Source organism: Phyllobates terribilis, unplaced genomic scaffold (genome assembly GCF_046119375.1).
Source record: "Phyllobates terribilis strain yellow unplaced genomic scaffold, ASM4611937v1 Scaffold_40__1_contigs__length_11209783, whole genome shotgun sequence".
Lineage (NCBI taxonomy): Eukaryota > Metazoa > Chordata > Amphibia > Anura > Dendrobatidae > Phyllobates > Phyllobates terribilis.
This window is the reverse complement of record NW_027362800.1, coordinates 1,867,317-1,878,582: the sequence shown is the minus strand read 5'-3', so window position 1 is coordinate 1,878,582 and position 11,266 is coordinate 1,867,317. Positions and strand designations below refer to the sequence as shown.

The following is an 11,266-nucleotide window of genomic DNA, read 5'->3' as shown; positions in this document are numbered from 1 at the left end:
TCCTTGGGTGGCACCGTAGTCGGAAACCAATTCTGGTTATCGCTTCTCGGCCTTTTGGCTAAGATCAAGTGTAGTATCTGTTCTTATCAGTTTAATATCTGATACGTCCCCTATCTGGGGACCATATATTAAATGGATTTTTAGAACAGGGAGATGGAAAAAGAGCTTGCTCTGTCCACTCCACGCATTGACCTGGTATTGCAGTATCTCCAGGACCGGTGCACCCCTTCTTTAATGCAGTTTCTAAAATCAGAAAGAATTGAATTCAATGCTTTTTGTTCATTTTGCTTATTTGTCGGATTTTGGGATGGACTCTTTGGCTTTGCTTTTCTTCTCCTCATTGGATTTTTCATGTTAAAAGTTGCAGAAGCCAGATGACAAGCTCATTTTGGTTCAACTTCAGCAACTGTGCATTGCATTGCCATGTAATGTAATGTAATGCAATGCTATCTATCTAGCTCTCCCTCTATACTTCCTTTTGGATAAACAGACATATTAGGCAAGCATTTTGGAGCTTTCACCTAAATAACTACAGGTGGTGAGATAAGCTGCACAATATAATTGACCTTTCAGTATATTGTTGCACACACACCATCAATTTAGCAAATGCCCTTGTTATCAACAGCAGCCTTTTAAACTCACCTGAGCTAACAGGTATGTGAGCTGGTTACTCTGCTGCGCTTAAAATTTCTTTTTTGGTTTGCTACAATGCCTTTTCTGAAACGTTGTCTCCCTCTGCTGGAACACTGACTTCTTTCATTTAATGCCTGCAGACTATAAAAGAGAAACCAACCCAAAAAGTTTGGTTGATTAGTCTGTGGCATTCTTTTAAACTGTTGCTTATGGCGGTCTCTGTGAGCTTCTCAGTGACATTCAGCCATCCAGGTATCCCGCCTGCAGTAGACGGAATGTGGCAATGGAACGCTGGCTGCGCGTGTCATAATAGGCTCTGAGCCTTTATATACCTGCGCACAGCAGCAGCCACCTTCAGTCTGCTGCTGGACAGCCAGCAGCAGCAGCAGCAGGAGAGGTAATTAATCAGCAACCCTCCTGCTAAGGGTAGACAGCTGCTCGTTCCACCCCCCCCCCCCCGCCTTAATTGGTTCTCCTCCCTTCCAACGGTGTTGAGGCGGGTGGGAACAGCCGGGGGTTGAGGGTACTGTGCTAAAAGAGGTGGAGTTATGCAGATCTAAAACGCGTGGATTGCAGCAGCAGCAAGCCGAAAAGTGCAGGCATGTGAGGGATCTAGAGGTTGACAGCATGTCTTCTTAACGGGAGTCCAGGTGGCCATCTCCACAAATGGACTTTTCAGAATCCTTGGGTGGCACCGTAGTCGGAAACCAATTCTGGTTATCGCTTCTCGGCCTTTTGGCTAAGATCAAGTGTAGTATCTGTTCTTATCAGTTTAATATCTGATACGTCCCCTATCTGGGGACCATATATTAAATGGATTTTTAGAACAGGGAGATGGAAAAAGAGCTTGCTCTGTCCACTCCACGCATTGACCTGGTATTGCAGTATCTCCAGGACCGGTGCACCCCTTCTTTAATGCAGTTTCTAAAATCAGAAAGAATTGAATTCAATGCTTTTTGTTCATTTTGCTTATTTGTCGGATTTTGGGATGGACTCTTTGGCTTTGCTTTTCTTCTCCTCATTGGATTTTTCATGTTAAAAGTTGCAGAAGCCAGATGACAAGCTCATTTTGGTTCAACTTCAGCAACTGTGCATTGCATTGCCATGTAATGTAATGTAATGCAATGCTATCTATCTAGCTCTCCCTCTATACTTCCTTTTGGATAAACAGACATATTAGGCAAGCATTTTGGAGCTTTCACCTAAATAACTACAGGTGGTGAGATAAGCTGCACAATATAATTGACCTTTCAGTATATTGTTGCACACACACCATCTATTTAGCAAATGCCCTTGTTATCAACAGCAGCCTTTTAAACTCACCTGAGCTAACAGATATGTGAGCTGGTTACTCTGCTGCGCTTAAAATTTCTTTTTTGGTTTGCTACAATGCCTTTTCTGAAACGTTGTCTCCCTCTGCTGGAACACTGACTTCTTTCATTTAATGCCTGCAGACTATAAAAGAGAAACCAACCCAAAAAGTTTGGTTGATTAGTCTGTGGCATTCTTTTAAACTGTTGCTTATGGCGGTCTCTGTGAGCTTCTCAGTGACATTCAGCCATCCAGGTATCCCGCCTGCAGTAGACGGAATGTGGCAATGGAACGCTGGCTGCGCGTGTCATAATAGGCTCTGAGCCTTTATATACCTGCGCACAGCAGCAGCCACCTTCAGTCTGCTGCTGGACAGCCAGCAGCAGCAGCAGCAGCAGGAGAGGTAATTAATCAGCAACCCTCCTGCTAAGGGTAGACAGCTGCTCGTTCCACCCCCCCCCCCGCCTTAATTGGTTCTCCTCCCTTCCAACGGTGTTGAGGCGGGTGGGAACAGCCGTGGGTTGAGGGTACTGTGCTAAAAGAGGTGGAGTTATGCAGATCTAAAACACGTGGATTGCAGCAGCAGCAAGCCGAAAAGTGCAGGCATGTGAGGGATCTAGAGGTTGACAGCATGTCTTCTTAACGGGAGTCCAGGTGGCCATCTCCACAAATGGACTTTTCAGAATCCTTGGGTGGCACCGTAGTCGGAAACCAATTCTGGTTATCGCTTCTCGGCCTTTTGGCTAAGATCAAGTGTAGTATCTGTTCTTATCAGTTTAATATCTGATACGTCCCCTATCTGGGGACCATATATTAAATGGATTTTTAGAACAGGGAGATGGAAAAAGAGCTTGCTCTGTCCACTCCACGCATTGACCTGGTATTGCAGTATCTCCAGGACCGGTGCACCCCTTCTTTAATGCAGTTTCTAAAATCAGAAAGAATTGAATTCAATGCTTTTTGTTCATTTTGCTTGTTTGTCGGATTTTGGGATGGACTCTTTGGCTTTGCTTTTCTTCTCCTCATTGGATTTTTCATGTTAAAAGTTGCAGAAGCCAGATGACAAGCTCATTTTGGTTCAACTTCAGCAACTGTGCATTGCATTGCCATGTAATGTAATGTAATGCAATGCTATCTATCTAGCTCTCCCTCTATACTTCCTTTTGGATAAACAGACATATTAGGCAAGCATTTTGGAGCTTTCACCTAAATAACTACAGGTGGTGAGATAAGCTGCACAATATAATTGACCTTTCAGTATATTGTTGCACACACACCATCTATTTAGCAAATGCCCTTGTTATCAACAGCAGCCTTTTAAACTCACCTGAGCTAACAGGTATGTGAGCTGGTTACTCTGCTGCGCTTAAAATTTCTATTTTGGTTTGCTACAATGCCTTTTCTGAAACGTTGTCTCCCTCTGCTGGAACACTGACTTCTTTCATTTAATGCCTGCAGACTATAAAAGAGAAACCAACCCAAAAAGTTTGGTTGATTAGTCTGTGGCATTCTTTTAAACTGTTGCTTATGGCGGTCTCTGTGAGCTTCTCAGTGACATTCAGCCATCCAGGTATCCCGCCTGCAGTAGACGGAATGTGGCAATGGAACGCTGGCTGCGCGTGTCATAATAGGCTCTGAGCCTTTATATACCTGCGCACAGCAGCAGCCACCTTCAGTCTGCTGCTGGACAGCCAGCAGCAGCAGCAGCAGGAGAGGTAATTAATCAGCAACCCTCCTGCTAAGGGTAGACAGCTGCTCGTTCCACCCCCCCCCCCGCCTTAATTGGTTCTCCTCCCTTCCAACGGTGTTGAGGCGGGTGGGAACAGCCGGGGGTTGAGGGTACTGTGCTAAAAGAGGTGGAGTTATGCAGATCTAAAACGCGTGGATTGCAGCAGCAGCAAGCCGAAAAGTGCAGGCATGTGAGGGATCTAGAGGTTGACAGCATGTCTTCTTAACGGGAGTCCAGGTGGCCATCTCCACAAATGGACTTTTCAGAATCCTTGGGTGGCACCGTAGTCGGAAACCAATTCTGGTTATCGCTTCTCGGCCTTTTGGCTAAGATCAAGTGTAGTATCTGTTCTTATCAGTTTAATATCTGATACGTCCCCTATCTGGGGACCATATATTAAATGGATTTTTAGAACAGGGAGATGGAAAAAGAGCTTGCTCTGTCCACTCCACGCATTGACCTGGTATTGCAGTATCTCCAGGACCGGTGCACCCCTTCTTTAATGCAGTTTCTAAAATCAGAAAGAATTGAATTCAATGCTTTTTGTTCATTTTGCTTATTTGTCGGATTTTGGGATGGACTCTTTGGCTTTGCTTTTCTTCTCCTCATTGGATTTTTCATGTTAAAAGTTGCAGAAGCCAGATGACAAGCTCATTTTGGTTCAACTTCAGCAACTGTGCATTGCATTGCCATGTAATGTAATGTAATGCAATGCTATCTATCTAGCTCTCCCTCTATACTTCCTTTTGGATAAACAGACATATTAGGCAAGCATTTTGGAGCTTTCACCTAAATAACTACAGGTGGTGAGATAAGCTGCACAATATAATTGACCTTTCAGTATATTGTTGCACACACACCATCTATTTAGCAAATGCCCTTGTTATCAACAGCAGCCTTTTAAACTCACCTGAGCTAACAGGTATGTGCGCTGGTTACTCTGCTGCGCTTAAAATTTCTTTTTTGGCTTGCTACAATGCCTTTTCTGAAACGTTGTCTCCCTCTGCTGGAACACTGACTTCTTTCATTTAATGCCTGCAGACTATAAAAGAGAAACCAACCCAAAAAGTTTGGTTGATTAGTCTGTGGCATTCTTTTAAACTGTTGCTTATGGCGGTCTCTGTGAGCTTCTCAGTGACATTCAGCCATCCAGGTATCCCGCCTGCAGTAGACGGAATGTGGCAATGGAACGCTGGCTGCGCGTGTCATAATAGGCTCTGAGCCTTTATATACCTGCGCACAGCAGCAGCCACCTTCAGTCTGCTGCTGGACAGCCAGCAGCAGCAGCAGCAGCAGGAGGGGTAATTAATCAGCAACCCTCCTGCTAAGGGTAGACAGCTGCTCGTTCCACCCCCCCCCCGCCTTAATTGGTTCTCCTCCCTTCCAACGGTGTTGAGGCGGGTGGGAACAGCCGTGGGTTGAGGGTACTGTGCTAAAAGAGGTGGAGTTATGCAGATCTAAAACGCGTGGATTGCAGCAGCAGCAAGCCGAAAAGTGCAGGCATGTGAGGGATCTAGAGGTTGACAGCATGTCTTCTTAACGGGAGTCCAGGTGGCCATCTCCACAAATGGACTTTTCAGAATCCTTGGGTGGCACCGTAGTCGGAAACCAATTCTGGTTATCGCTTCTCGGCCTTTTGGCTAAGATCAAGTGTAGTATCTGTTCTTATCAGTTTAATATCTGATACGTCCCCTATATGGGGACCATATATTAAATGGATTTTTAGAACAGGGAGATGGAAAAAGAGCTTGCTCTGTCCACTCCACGCATTGACCTGGTATTGCAGTATCTCCAGGACCGGTGCACCCCTTCTTTAATGCAGTTTCTAAAATCAGAAAGAATTGAATTCAATGCTTTTTGTTCATTTTGCTTGTTTGTCGGATTTTGGGATGGACTCTTTGGCTTTGCTTTCCTTCTCCTCATTGGATTTTTCATGTTAAAAGTTGCAGAAGCCAGATGACAAGCTCATTTTGGTTCAACTTCAGCAACTGTGCATTGCATTGCCATGTAATGTAATGTAATGCAATGCTATCTATCTAGCTCTCCCTCTATACTTCCTTTTGGATAAACAGACATATTAGGCAAGCATTTTGGAGCTTTCACCTAAATAACTACAGGTGGTGAGATAAGCTGCACAATATAATTGACCTTTCAGTATATTGTTGCACACACACCATCTATTTAGCAAATGCCCTTGTTATCAACAGCAGCCTTTTAAACTCACCTGAGCTAACAGGTATGTGAGCTGGTTACTCTGCTGCGCTTAAAATTTCTTTTTTGGTTTGCTACAATGCCTTTTCTGAAACGTTGTCTCCCTCTGCTGGAACACTGACTTCTTTCATTTAATGCCTGCAGACTATAAAAGAGAAACCAACCCAAAAAGTTTGGTTGATTAGTCTGTGGCATTCTTTTAAACTGTTGCTTATGGCGGTCTCTGTGAGCTTCTCAGTGACATTCAGCCATCCAGGTATCCCGCCTGCAGTAGACGGAATGTGGCAATGGAACGCTGGCTGCGCGTGTCATAATAGGCTCTGAGCCTTTATATACCTGCGCACAGCAGCAGCCACCTTCAGTCTGCTGCTGGACAGCCAGCAGCAGCAGCAGCAGGAGAGGTAATTAATCAGCAACCCTCCTGCTAAGGGTAGACAGCTGCTCGTTCCACCCCCCCCCCGCCTTAATTGGTTCTCCTCCCTTCCAACGGTGTTGAGGCGGGTGGGAACAGCCGGGGGTTGAGGGTACTGTGCTAAAAGAGGTGGAGTTATGCAGATCTAAAACGCGTGGATTGCAGCAGCAGCAAGCCGAAAAGTGCAGGCATGTGAGGGATCTAGAGGTTGACAGCATGTCTTCTTAACGGGAGTCCAGGTGGCCATCTCCACAAATGGACTTTTCAGAATCCTTGGGTGGCACCGTAGTCGGAAACCAATTCTGGTTATCGCTTCTCGGCCTTTTGGCTAAGATCAAGTGTAGTATCTGTTCTTATCAGTTTAATATCTGATACGTCCCCTATCTGGGGACCATATATTAAATGGATTTTTAGAACAGGGAGATGGAAAAAGAGCTTGCTCTGTCCACTCCACGCATTGACCTGGTATTGCAGTATCTCCAGGACCGGTGCACCCCTTCTTTAATGCAGTTTCTAAAATCAGAAAGAATTGAATTCAATGCTTTTTGTTCATTTTGCTTGTTTGTCGGATTTTGGGATGGACTCTTTGGCTTTGCTTTTCTTCTCCTCATTGGATTTTTCATGTTAAAAGTTGCAGAAGCCAGATGACAAGCTCATTTTGGTTCAACTTCAGCAACTGTGCATTGCATTGCCATGTAATGTAATGTAATGCAATGCTATCTATCTAGCTCTCCCTCTATACTTCCTTTTGGATAAACAGACATATTAGGCAAGCATTTTGGAGCTTTCACCTAAATAACTACAGGTGGTGAGATAAGCTGCACAATATAATTGACCTTTCAGTATATTGTTGCACACACACCATCTATTTAGCAAATGCCCTTGTTATCAACAGCAGCCTTTTAAACTCACCTGAGCTAACAGGTATGTGAGCTGGTTACTCTGCTGCGCTTAAAATTTCTTTTTTGGTTTGCTACAATGCCTTTTCTGAAACGTTGTCTCCCTCTGCTGGAACACTGACTTCTTTCATTTAATGCCTGCAGACTATAAAAGAGAAACCAACCCAAAAAGTTTGGTTGATTAGTCTGTGGCATTCTTTTAAACTGTTGCTTATGGCGGTCTCTGTGAGCTTCTCAGTGACATTCAGCCATCCAGGTATCCCGCCTGCAGTAGACGGAATGTGGCAATGGAACGCTGGCTGCGCGTGTCATAATAGGCTCTGAGCCTTTATATACCTGCGCACAGCAGCAGCCACCTTCAGTCTGCTGCTGGACAGCCAGCAGCAGCAGCAGCAGGAGAGGTAATTAATCAGCAACCCTCCTGCTAAGGGTAGACAGCTGCTCGTTCCACCCCCCCCCCGCCTTAATTGGTTCTCCTCCCTTCCAACGGTGTTGAGGCGGGTGGGAACAGCCGGGGGTTGAGGGTACTGTGCTAAAAGAGGTGGAGTTATGCAGATCTAAAACGCGTGGATTGCAGCAGCAGCAAGCCGAAAAGTGCAGGCATGTGAGGGATCTAGAGGTTGACAGCATGTCTTCTTAACGGGAGTCCAGGTGGCCATCTCCACAAATGGACTTTTCAGAATCCTTGGGTGGCACCGTAGTCGGAAACCAATTCTGGTTATCGCTTCTCGGCCTTTTGGCTAAGATCAAGTGTAGTATCTGTTCTTATCAGTTTAATATCTGATACGTCCCCTATCTGGGGACCATATATTAAATGGATTTTTAGAACAGGGAGATGGAAAAAGAGCTTGCTCTGTCCACTCCACGCATTGACCTGGTATTGCAGTATCTCTAGGACCGGTGCACCCCTTCTTTAATGCAGTTTCTAAAATCAGAAAGAATTGAATTCAATGCTTTTTGTTCATTTTGCTTGTTTGTCGGATTTTGGGATGGACTCTTTGGCTTTGCTTTTCTTCTCCTCATTGGATTTTTCATGTTAAAAGTTGCAGAAGCCAGATGACAAGCTCATTTTGGTTCAACTTCAGCAACTGTGCATTGCATTGCCATGTAATGTAATGTAATGCAATGCTATCTATCTAGCTCTCCCTCTATACTTCCTTTTGGATAAACAGACATATTAGGCAAGCATTTTGGAGCTTTCACCTAAATAACTACAGGTGGTGAGATAAGCTGCACAATATAATTGACCTTTCAGTATATTGTTGCACACACATCATCTATTTAGCAAATGCCCTTGTTATCAACAGCAGCCTTTTAAACTCACCTGAGCTAACAGGTATGTGAGCTGGTTACTCTGCTGCGCTTAAAATTTCTTTTTTGGTTTGCTACAATGCCTTTTCTGAAACGTTGTCTCCCTCTGCTGGAACACTGACTTCTTTCATTTAATGCCTGCAGACTATAAAAGAGAAACCAACCCAAAAAGTTTGGTTGATTAGTCTGTGGCATTCTTTTAAACTGTTGCTTATGGCGGTCTCTGTGAGCTTCTCAGTGACATTCAGCCATCCAGGTATCCCGCCTGCAGTAGACGGAATGTGGCAATGGAACGCTGGCTGCGCGTGTCATAATAGGCTCTGAGCCTTTATATACCTGCGCACAGCAGCAGCCACCTTCAGTCTGCTGCTGGACAGCCAGCAGCAGCAGCAGCAGGAGAGGTAATTAATCAGCAACCCTCCTGCTAAGGGTAGACAGCTGCTCGTTCCACCCCCCCCCCGCCTTAATTGGTTCTCCTCCCTTCCAACGGTGTTGAGGCGGGTGGGAACAGCCAGGGGTTGAGGGTACTGTGCTAAAAGAGGTGGAGTTATGCAGATCTAAAACGCGTGGATTGCAGCAGCAGCAAGCCGAAAAGTGCAGGCATGTGAGGGATCTAGAGGTTGACAGCATGTCTTCTTAACGGGAGTCCAGGTGGCCATCTCCACAAATGGACTTTTCAGAATCCTTGGGTGGCACCGTAGTCGGAAACCAATTCTGGTTATCGCTTCTCGGCCTTTTGGCTAAGATCAAGTGTAGTATCTGTTCTTATCAGTTTAATATCTGATACGTCCCCTATCTGGGGACCATATATTAAATGGATTTTTAGAACAGGGAGATGGAAAAAGAGCTTGCTCTGTCCACTCCACGCATTGACCTGGTATTGCAGTATCTCCAGGACCGGTGCACCCCTTCTTTAATGCAGTTTCTAAAATCAGAAAGAATTGAATTCAATGCTTTTTGTTCATTTTGCTTGTTTGTCGGATTTTGGGATGGACTCTTTGGCTTTGCTTTTCTTCTCCTCATTGGATTTTTCATGTTAAAAGTTGCAGAAGCCAGATGACAAGCTCATTTTGGTTCAACTTCAGCAACTGTGCATTGCATTGCCATGTAATGTAATGTAATGCAATGCTATCTATCTAGCTCTCCCTCTATACTTCCTTTTGGATAAACAGACATATTAGGCAAGCATTTTGGAGCTTTCACCTAAATAACTACAGGTGGTGAGATAAGCTGCACAATATAATTGACCTTTCAGTATATTGTTGCACACACACCATCTATTTAGCAAATGCCCTTGTTATCAACAGCAGCCTTTTAAACTCACCTGAGCTAACAGGTATGTGAGCTGGTTACTCTGCTGCGCTTAAAATTTCTTTTTTGGTTTGCTACAATGCCTTTTCTGAAACGTTGTCTCCCTCTGCTGGAACACTGACTTCTTTCATTTAATGCCTGCAGACTATAAAAGAGAAACCAACCCAAAAAGTTTGGTTGATTAGTCTGTGGCATTCTTTTAAACTGTTGCTTATGGCGGTCTCTGTGAGCTTCTCAGTGACATTCAGCCATCCAGGTATCCCGCCTGCAGTAGACGGAATGTGGCAATGGAACGCTGGCTGCGCGTGTCATAATAGGCTCTGAGCCTTTATATACCTGCGCACAGCAGCAGCCACCTTCAGTCTGCTGCTGGACAGCCAGCAGCAGCAGCAGCAGGAGAGGTAATTAATCAGCAACCCTCCTGCTAAGGGTAGACAGCTGCTCGTTCCACCCCCCCCCGCCTTAATTGGTTCTCCTCCCTTCCAACGGTGTTGAGGCGGGTGGGAACAGCCGGGGGTTGAGGGTACTGTGCTAAAAGAGGTGGAGTTATGCAGATCTAAAACGCGTGGATTGCAGCAGCAGCAAGCCGAAAAGTGCAGGCATGTGAGGGATCTAGAGGTTGACAGCATGTCTTCTTAACGGGAGACCAGGTGGCCATCTCCACAAATGGACTTTTCAGAATCCTTGGGTGGCACCGTAGTCGGAAACCAATTCTGGTTATCGCTTCTCGGCCTTTTGGCTAAGATCAAGTGTAGTATCTGTTCTTATCAGTTTAATATCTGATACGTCCCCTATCTGGGGACCATATATTAAATGGATTTTTAGAACAGGGAGATGGAAAAAGAGCTTGCTCTGTCCACTCCACGCATTGACCTGGTATTGCAGTATCTCCAGGACCGGTGCACCCCTTCTTTAATGCAGTTTCTAAAATCAGAAAGAATTGAATTCAATGCTTTTTGTTCATTTTGCTTGTTTGTCGGATTTTGGGATGGACTCTTTGGCTTTGCTTTTCTTCTCCTCATTGGATTTTTCATGTTAAAAGTTGCAGAAGCCAGATGACAAGCTCATTTTGGTTCAACTTCAGCAACTGTGCATTGCATTGCCATGTAATGTAATGTAATGCAATGCTATCTATCTAGCTCTCCCTCTATACTTCCTTTTGGATAAACAGACATATTAGGCAAGCATTTTGGAGCTTTCACCTAAATAACTACAGGTGGTGAGATAAGCTGCACAATATAATTGACCTTTCAGTATATTGTTGCACACACACCATCTATTTAGCAAATGCCCTTGTTATCAACAGCAGCCTTTTAAACTCACCTGAGCTAACAGGTATGTGAGCTGGTTACTCTGCTGCGCTTAAAATTTCTTTTTTGGTTTGCTACAATGCCTTTTCTGAAACGTTGTCTCCCTCTGCTGGAACACTGACTTCTTTCATTTAATGCC

At 44.8% G+C, this 11,266-nt stretch overlaps 9 non-coding genes across 9 annotated transcripts; all 9 read left to right on the top strand.

Annotated features, from left to right (window-relative positions):
• The first annotated feature begins 38 nt into the window (after positions 1-38).
• LOC141189440 (U2 spliceosomal RNA) lies at positions 39-229 on the top strand. Its single transcript, XR_012263499.1, has one exon. It is a non-coding gene; the product is annotated as a U2 spliceosomal RNA (small nuclear RNA).
• A 1,123-nt stretch (positions 230-1,352) lies between these two features.
• On the top strand, positions 1,353-1,543 carry LOC141189429 (U2 spliceosomal RNA). Its single transcript, XR_012263488.1, has one exon. It is a non-coding gene; the product is annotated as a U2 spliceosomal RNA (small nuclear RNA).
• Positions 1,544-2,667: 1,124 nt separating this feature from the next.
• Positions 2,668-2,858, top strand: LOC141189417 (U2 spliceosomal RNA). The gene has a single exon (XR_012263477.1). It is a non-coding gene; the product is annotated as a U2 spliceosomal RNA (small nuclear RNA).
• A 1,121-nt stretch (positions 2,859-3,979) lies between these two features.
• Positions 3,980-4,170, top strand: LOC141189404 (U2 spliceosomal RNA). Its single transcript, XR_012263465.1, has one exon. It is a non-coding gene; the product is annotated as a U2 spliceosomal RNA (small nuclear RNA).
• Positions 4,171-5,293: 1,123 nt separating this feature from the next.
• On the top strand, positions 5,294-5,484 carry LOC141191284 (U2 spliceosomal RNA). Its single transcript, XR_012265282.1, has one exon. It is a non-coding gene; the product is annotated as a U2 spliceosomal RNA (small nuclear RNA).
• Positions 5,485-6,604: 1,120 nt separating this feature from the next.
• LOC141189393 (U2 spliceosomal RNA) lies at positions 6,605-6,795 on the top strand. Its single transcript, XR_012263454.1, has one exon. It is a non-coding gene; the product is annotated as a U2 spliceosomal RNA (small nuclear RNA).
• A 1,120-nt stretch (positions 6,796-7,915) lies between these two features.
• LOC141184569 (U2 spliceosomal RNA) lies at positions 7,916-8,106 on the top strand. Its single transcript, XR_012259312.1, has one exon. It is a non-coding gene; the product is annotated as a U2 spliceosomal RNA (small nuclear RNA).
• A 1,120-nt stretch (positions 8,107-9,226) lies between these two features.
• On the top strand, positions 9,227-9,417 carry LOC141189381 (U2 spliceosomal RNA). Its single transcript, XR_012263443.1, has one exon. It is a non-coding gene; the product is annotated as a U2 spliceosomal RNA (small nuclear RNA).
• A 1,119-nt stretch (positions 9,418-10,536) lies between these two features.
• LOC141189370 (U2 spliceosomal RNA) lies at positions 10,537-10,727 on the top strand. Its single transcript, XR_012263432.1, has one exon. It is a non-coding gene; the product is annotated as a U2 spliceosomal RNA (small nuclear RNA).
• The last annotated feature ends 539 nt before the right edge of the window (positions 10,728-11,266 follow it).